Below are 9,435 nucleotides of genomic sequence, written 5' to 3'. Positions count from 1 at the left end.
TCTGTACCTGTCTCTCACTGTGTACCTGTCTGTCTCTCTCTCTGTACCCCCCTCTCTCTGTGTACCTGCCTGTCTCTCTCTCTGTACTCCTTCTCTCTCTGTGTACCTGCCTGTTTCTCTATCTATATCCCCTCTCTCTGTGTGTGTACCTGTCTCTCTCTCTCTATACCCCCTCTCTCTCTCTGTACCCCCTCTCTCTCTCTGTGTACCTGCCTGTCTCTCTCTGTGTACCTGCCTGTTTCTCTATCTATATCCCCTCTCTCTCTCTGTGTACCTGTCTGTCTCTCTCTATATCCCCTCTCTCTCTCTGTGTACCTGCCTGTCTCTCTCTCTGTGTACCTGTCTGTCTCTCTCTCTATATCCCCTCTCTCTCTGTGTGTACCTGTCTGTCTCTCTCTATACCCCCCCCTCTCTGTACCCCCCTCTCTCTCTGTACCCCCCTCTCTCTCTGTGTACCTGTCTGTCTCTCTCTATATACCCTCCTCTCTCTCTGTGTGTACCTGTCTGTCTCTCTCTCTCTATATCCCCCCCTCTATACCCCCCCTCTCCATGTACCTGTCTGTCTCTCTCTCTGTACCCCTCTCTCTGTGTGTGTTCTTTTCTGTCTCTCTCTGTGTTCTCCTGTCTGTCTCTCTCTCTCTGTACCCTTCTCTGTACGTACCTGTCTCTCTGTATGTACCTCTCTCTGTGTTCTTTTCTGTCTCTCTGTACCCCTCTCTCTGTCTGTCTCTCTCCCTGTACCCCTCTCTGTGTGTACCTGTCTCTCTGTGTGTACCCCTCTTGCTCTGTGTACCTGTCTTTCTCTCTGTACCCCTCTCTCCGTGTGTTTCTGTCTGTCTCTCTCTCTGTACCTCTCTCTCTGTGTTCTCCTGTCTGTCTCTCTCCCTGTACCCCTCTCCGTGTGTACCTGTCTCTCTCACTGTACCCCTCTCTGTGTGTACCTGTCTCTCTCTGTGTTCTCCTGTCTGTCTCTCTCCCTGTACCCCTCTCTGTGTGTACCTGTCTGTCTGTGTGTACCCCTCTCGCTCTGTGTACCTGTCTCTCTCACTGTACCCCTCTCTGTGTGTACCTGTCTCTCTCCGTGTGTACCTGTCTCTCTCTCTGTACCTCTCTCCGTGTGTACCTGTCTCTCTCTCTGTACCTCTCTCTGTGTTCTCCTGTCTGTCTCTCTCCCTGTACCCCTCTCTGTGTGTACCTGTCTCTCCCCCTGTACCCCTCTCCGTGTGTACCTGTCTCTCTCTCTCCTGTGATCCGGACGCGGACACTCGGACAGTCTCCAGACTCTCACTCACCGGACTCCAAACCCCACAGCTCAGCGCACCGGAGTGAACAGCAATGAACTCGTCTGCCGCCTTCCTATCTGAAATCCAGTGAGCGTCTGTCCGTCCGCCCCTTGAGGCGTCCACCTCCCCGGTCCTGATCCGTGCGGGACTGCGCCGAGCCGTGCCGAGCCTTGCCGTGCCGAGCCGTGCCGCTCTGAGCCCGGTCTCTCCTGATCACAGTCTCCCCCGGGGGAAACGTGACAGCCGCTCTAATCGGGGCTCCGGCGGTGACGTCAGCCGGGTGCTAATTCTCCGCGCCGTCCAATCGCGGGGCGGAGCGGCGCTGTGGGCGTGGCCGGGCGGCGGGGGGCGGGGCGGGCTAATTCCCAGATTTTATTATCGATTACTTACCGCCGTCACGAGGACCGGAACATGAAGGAGGGTTACTAGACATGGATGAGCTATTATTGTTATTGATTATGATGATGACGAGCACACAACGTGGATTATTATTATTATTATTATTATTGATGATGATGATGGTGCAGTGTAAATAAAACGTTTCATACTCAACCAGACAGCACCCCCCCAAAAAAGCCTGACAGCTGTCTCGGTTTCAGTCTCCGTCACATCACTTCATCGCTGCCCGTTTCAGCACGGGGATCACGCGTGGAAGTTCTCCGCGCCACGCGTGACCGGCGTTTGACCCGGCTTCTCCTGAACGCCGAGTCTCCCCTGAGCCGGCCCCGGGCTGCCCACTCTCGCGTACCCGTCTCTCTCTCTCTCCGTGTACCTGTCTGTCTCTCTGTGGCCGGGGACTGCTCGGGCTGCGCGGCTGCCGCGGCGCCCCCTGCCGGACAGGGGCGTGTGTGCGGGTGGCCGCGGGCGCCTAGACCCTAGTCAGGTGTGGAGCTGCGTCAGCAGGCGTAGGCTGGAAAGGAACAAGTACGGGTTTATTCCTGCTGAAAAAAACACAACGTTTCGGCTGTGGAGCCTTCTTCAGGTGTGAGCACCTGTCACCCTCACAGCTGAAGAAGGCTCCACGGCCGAAACGTTGTGTTTTTTCAGCAGGAATAAACCTGTACTTGTTCCTTTAGACTCTAGTCAGCCTGGCGGGGTCACGCAGAGCGGGGCGGGTTGGAGCCGATTGACAGCCTCAGGTCTGACACTGGCCGCCCAGGTCTTCCCCGGCCTGGAAGGGGGGACCCCGGGGGCGACGACCACCGGCACCGCAGCTGTGAAGCGTGGCGCCGGTCTCTGAGCTCCGCCGGCAGGGCCGGAGCGGTGCGGCACTGCCCCTGCTGGCCGTGAGCCGGTACTGCACCCCGGAACTACCGGCCAAGTCCGTGACGGCACGACATACTGTATCTGACCATTCCCTCAGGAGACCGTGTGTGTGTGTGTGTGTGTGTGTGTGGGAGTTTGTCTGTCTATATGTGTGTCTTTGTGGGTATGCGCATGAATCTATGTTTGTCCTTATGTGTGGGTGTGCTTGTGTACCTGTGTCTGTGTGTGTGTCTGCTTTTGTATCTGTGTGTGTCCTTGTGTACCTGTGTCTTTGTGTGAGTCAGTGTGTGTCCTTGTGTACCTGTGTCAGTGTGTGTGTGCTTGTGTACCCGTGTTAGTGTGAGTGTCTGCTTTTGTATCTGTGTGTGCTTGTGTACCCGTGTGTGTCTGTGTGTGCTTGTGTACCCGTGTGCGTCTGTGTGTTGCACTGTTTACACTGGTAATTCTTTAATTGTGGTTTTTAGTGGTTCTAATTCCATTAAGTTGAGAAACGCAGAATCTGCAGGTTTTAATGATCGTGCTGTGATGAGCTCGTTAAGCTGCAGTCTCTCTGTGTTAATTATGTCGTCTCTGTGCAGATCAGAGCAGTGATATTCCTGTCTAAATCTCTCAGAGATAAACAGTACAGATTACACCCTACAGAGGCACTAAGTATCCAGCTGACACACACACTGACACACACAGTCCTGACACTCTCACTGATACATACTGTACTGATACACACTAACACACTAACATACACTGATATACACACTGTCCTGATACACACACAGTCCTGATACACACACACTGATAAACACAGTGCTGATACACTCTAACATACACTGACACACACAGACTGATACACACAGTACTGGTACACACACACAATACTGACAAACACACACTGACGCACACAGTACCGATACACACTGTTAGTACTGTGTGTACACTAATACACACACAGTCCTGATACAGACACAGTACTGATACACACTAACACACACTAACATACATTGATACACACAGTACTCATACACACTAACATACACTGATACACACTAATACACACTGATACACACTGACACACACTAACATACACTGATACACACTAATACACACTAACACACACTGATACACATAGTACTGATACACACTAACATACCTGTACACTGATACACACATACAATACTGATACACACTAACACACACTAACATACCTGTACACTAATACACACATACAATACTGATACACACTAACACACACTAACATACCTGTACACTGATACACACATAGAATACTGATACACACTAACACACACTAACATACCTGTACACTGATACACACATACAATACTGATACACACTAACACACACTAACATACCTGTACACTGATACACACATACAATACTGATACACACTAACATACCTGTACACTGATACACACATACAGTACTGATACACACTAACACACACTAACATACCTGTGTCCATTCCTCCACACAGAATCTCAGAGAACACATATAAAGGTACTGTTTATGAGTCCATTCCTCCACACAGAATCTCAGAGAACACATATAGAGGTACTGTATATGAGACCATTCCTCCTTACAGAATCTCAGAGAACACATATAGAGGTACTGTATATGAGACCATTCCTCCACACAGAATCTCAGAGAACACATATAAAGGTACTGTATATGAGTCCATTCCTCCTTACAGAATCTCAGAGAACACATATAAAGGTACTGTATATGAGTCCATTCCTCCTTACAGAATCTCAGAGAACACATATAGAGGTACTGTATATGAGACCATTCCTCCACACAGAATCTCAGAGAACACATATAGAGGTACTGTATATGATTCCATTCCTTCTTACAGAATCTCAGAGAACACATATAGAGGTACTGTATATGAGACCATTCCTCCTTACAGAATCTCAGAGAACACATATAGGGGTACTGTATATGAGACCATTCCTCCACACAGAATCTCAGAGAACACATATAGAGGTACTGTATATGAGTCCATTCCTCCACACAGAATCTCAGAGAACACATATAGAGGTACTGTATATGAGTCCATTCCTCCTTACAGAATCTCAGAGAACACACATATAGAGGTACTGTATATGAGTCCATTCCTCCACACAGAATCTCAGAGAACACATATAGAGGTACTGTATATGATTCCATTCCTTCTTACAGAATCTCAGAGAACACATATAGAGGTACTGTATATGAGTCCATTCCTCCTTACAGAATCTCAGAGAACACATATAGAGGTACTGTATATGAGACCATTCCTCCACACAGAATCTCAGAGAACACACATAGAGGTACTGTATATGAGACCATTCCTCCTTACAGAATCTCAGAGAACACACATATAGAGGTACTGTATATGAGACCATTCCTCCACACAGAATCTCAGAGAACACATATAGAGGTACTGTATATGAGTCCATTCCTCCACACAGAATCTCAGAGAACACATATAGAGGTACTGTATATGAGTCCATTCCTCCTTACAGAATCTCAGAGAACACACATATAGAGGTACTGTATATGAGTCCATTCCTCCACACAGAATCTCAGAGAACACATATAGAGGTACTGTATATGATTCCATTCCTTCTTACAGAATCTCAGAGAACACATATAGAGGTACTGTATATGAGTCCATTCCTCCTTACAGAATCTCAGAGAACACATATAGAGGTACTGTATATGAGACCATTCCTCCACACAGAATCTCAGAGAACACACATAGAGGTACTGTATATGAGACCATTCCTCCACACAGAATTTCAGAGAACACATATAGAGGTACTGTATATGAGTCCATTCCTCCACACAGAATCTCAGAGAACACATATAGAGGTACTGTATATGAGACCATTCCTCCTTACAGAATCTCAGAGAACACATATAGGGGTACTGTATATGAGACCATTTCTCCACACAGAATCTCAGAGAACACATATAGAGGTACTGTATATGAGACCATTCCTCCTTACAGAATCTCAGAGAACACATATAGAGGTACTGTATATGAGTCCATTCCTCCACACAGAATCTCAGAGAACACATATAGAGGTACTGTATATGATTCCATTCCTCCTTACAGAATCTCAGAGAACACATATAGAGGTACTGTATATGAGACCATTCCTCCTTACAGAATCTCAGAGAACACATATAGAGGTACTGTATATGAGACCATTCCTCCACACAGAATCTCAGAGAACACATATAGAGGTACTGTATATGAGACCATTCCTCCTTACAGAATCTCAGAGAACACATATAAAGGTACTGTATATGAGTCCATTCCTCCTTACAGAATCTCAGAGAACACATATAAAGGTACTGTATATGAGTCCATTCCTCCTTACAGAATCTCAGAGAACACATATAGAGGTACTGTATATGAGACCATTCCTCCACACAGAATCTCAGAGAACACATATAGAGGTACTGTATATGATTCCATTCCTTCTTACAGAATCTCAGAGAACACATATAGAGGTACTGTATATGAGACCATTCCTCCTTACAGAATCTCAGAGAACACATATAGGGGTACTGTATATGAGACCATTCCTCCACACAGAATCTCAGAGAACACATATAGAGGTACTGTATATGAGTCCATTCCTCCACACAGAATCTCAGAGAACACATATAGAGGTACTGTATATGAGTCCATTCCTCCTTACAGAATCTCAGAGAACACACATATAGAGGTACTGTATATGAGTCCATTCCTCCACACAGAATCTCAGAGAACACATATAGAGGTACTGTATATGATTCCATTCCTTCTTACAGAATCTCAGAGAACACATATAGAGGTACTGTATATGAGTCCATTCCTCCTTACAGAATCTCAGAGAACACATATAGAGGTACTGTATATGAGACCATTCCTCCACACAGAATCTCAGAGAACACACATAGAGGTACTGTATATGAGACCATTCCTCCTTACAGAATCTCAGAGAACACACATATAGAGGTACTGTATATGAGACCATTCCTCCACACAGAATCTCAGAGAACACATATAGAGGTACTGTATATGAGTCCATTCCTCCACACAGAATCTCAGAGAACACATATAGAGGTACTGTATATGAGTCCATTCCTCCTTACAGAATCTCAGAGAACACACATATAGAGGTACTGTATATGAGTCCATTCCTCCACACAGAATCTCAGAGAACACATATAGAGGTACTGTATATGATTCCATTCCTTCTTACAGAATCTCAGAGAACACATATAGAGGTACTGTATATGAGTCCATTCCTCCTTACAGAATCTCAGAGAACACATATAGAGGTACTGTATATGAGACCATTCCTCCACACAGAATCTCAGAGAACACACATAGAGGTACTGTATATGAGACCATTCCTCCACACAGAATTTCAGAGAACACATATAGAGGTACTGTATATGAGTCCATTCCTCCACACAGAATCTCAGAGAACACATATAGAGGTACTGTATATGAGACCATTCCTCCTTACAGAATCTCAGAGAACACATATAGGGGTACTGTATATGAGACCATTTCTCCACACAGAATCTCAGAGAACACATATAGAGGTACTGTATATGAGACCATTCCTCCTTACAGAATCTCAGAGAACACATATAGAGGTACTGTATATGAGTCCATTCCTCCACACAGAATCTCAGAGAACACATATAGAGGTACTGTATATGAGACCATTCCTCCACACAGAATCTCAGAGAACACACATAGAGGTACTGTATATGAGACCATTCCTCCACACAGAATTTCAGAGAACACATATAGAGGTACTGTATATGAGTCCATTCCTCCACACAGAATCTCAGAGAACACATATAGAGGTACTGTATATGAGACCATTCCTCCTTACAGAATCTCAGAGAACACATATAGGGGTACTGTATATGAGACCATTTCTCCACACAGAATCTCAGAGAACACATATAGAGGTACTGTATATGAGACCATTCCTCCTTACAGAATCTCAGAGAACACATATAGAGGTACTGTATATGATTCCATTCCTCCTTACAGAATCTCAGAGAACACATATAGAGGTACTGTATATGAGACCATTCCTCCTTACAGAATCTCAGAGAACACATATAGAGGTACTGTATATGAGACCATTCCTCCACACAGAATCTCAGAGAACACATATAGAGGTACTGTATATGAGACCATTCCTCCACACAGAATCTCAGAGAACACATATAGAGGTACTGTATACAGTATGAGTCCATTCCTCCTTACAGAATCTCAGAGAACACATATAGAGGTACTGTATATGAGACCATTCCTCCTTACAGAATCTCAGAGAACACATATAGAGGTACTGTATATGAGACCATTCCTCCACACAGAATCTCAGAGAACACATATAGAGGTACTGTATATGATTCCATTCCTTCTTACAGAATCTCAGAGAACACATATAGAGGTACTGTATATGAGACCATTCCTCCACACAGAATCTCAGAGAACACATATAGAGGTACTGTATATGATTCCATTCCTTCTTACAGAATCTCAGAGAACACATATAGAGGTACTGTATATGAGACCATTCCTCCACACAGAATCTCAGAGAACACATATAGAGGTACTGTATATGAGACCATTCCTCCACACAGAATCTCAGAGAACACATATAGAGGTACTGTATATGAGTCCATTCCTCCTTACAGAATCTCAGAGAACACATATAGAGGTACTGTATATGAGACCATTCCTCCTTACAGAATCTCAGAGTCCTCGGTCCTGGCTTGTGGGCTCTCCTCTTCAGCTCACCCACAGGTTTCAGTGGGGTTTAGGGCAGGGGACTGGGATGGCCACTGCAAAAGCTTCATTCTGTGGTCAGTGAAGCCCTTCTGTGGGGATGTGGAGGTGTGCTCTGGATCATTGTCCAGCTGGAAGATCCAACCAGGACCCAGTCGCCGCCTCCTGGCAGAGGCAGCCAGATTGTGACCTAAACCCTCCTGGTGTTTGATGGAGTCCCTGATGGCATGTATCCTCACAAGATTCCCAGGGCCTGTGGAAGATAGACAGCCCCGCACCATCACAGAGCCACCACACTTCACAGTGGGGACGAGGTTCCTGTCACGATTATAGTCCCCCCTCCTTAAGGGCGCTCCAGCCCTTTCACTTAAGACTTCATTCTGTGCACCTGATTCCTATTCCCAGCCCACCTTAAAAGCCAGGAGCTGACGCTCATCCTGGCTCTGCATCTGGTTTCTGCACCATGCGAGTCCGGGACCTGGAAGCGCCTGGTCCCGTTAAGGTTTTACCTCTGTTCTTGTTCCTAGTCCGCCGGTTCCGACCCGGTTCATGGTTTTTAATTCCTTGTTTGGATGGATCTCCTGGCTTTGGACTTACTCTTGTGTTTTTGGAGACCCTCTCTGGATTACTCTCTTGGATTGTTTGCCTCGGCCACACCTCCCCCGTGCACCAGCGCACTTTGGACACGCCCCCCTGTTTTCAGCCCCGTATTCCTGCATGACTTTTCCCCAGTGTTTCCCCACTTCTTTGGATTGTGTCGTCCGCATAGGGTCCGGAAAGAACTGTTCGTTACAGTTCCTCTCTGCTTGACCTTGACCCCTTTTCTCATTGGAGGTTTGGAGAGCTGGTGACCCCAGGATGCAACCACCTCCTGCAGTTGTCCAACTGTGAGTCCCTGGAGAAGGTTGTGCCTCTCGATCCATCCTCCTCACTGTGCGTGGGGGCCAAATACACCTGCGTCCTCTTCCAGGCAGGTTCGCCAGAGCTCCGGATGAAGCTTCTGAATGATTGCCCTAATGGCGGAGATGGGGATTTTCGGGTGTGGAGCTATTTTCTTACAGCCGTTGCCTGATTTGTGGG

Source organism: Atractosteus spatula, unplaced genomic scaffold, assembly GCF_055471065.1.
Source record: "Atractosteus spatula isolate fAtrSpa1 unplaced genomic scaffold, fAtrSpa1.hap1 Scaffold_120, whole genome shotgun sequence".
Lineage (NCBI taxonomy): Eukaryota > Metazoa > Chordata > Actinopteri > Semionotiformes > Lepisosteidae > Atractosteus > Atractosteus spatula.
This window is presented reverse-complemented; position numbering follows the sequence as displayed.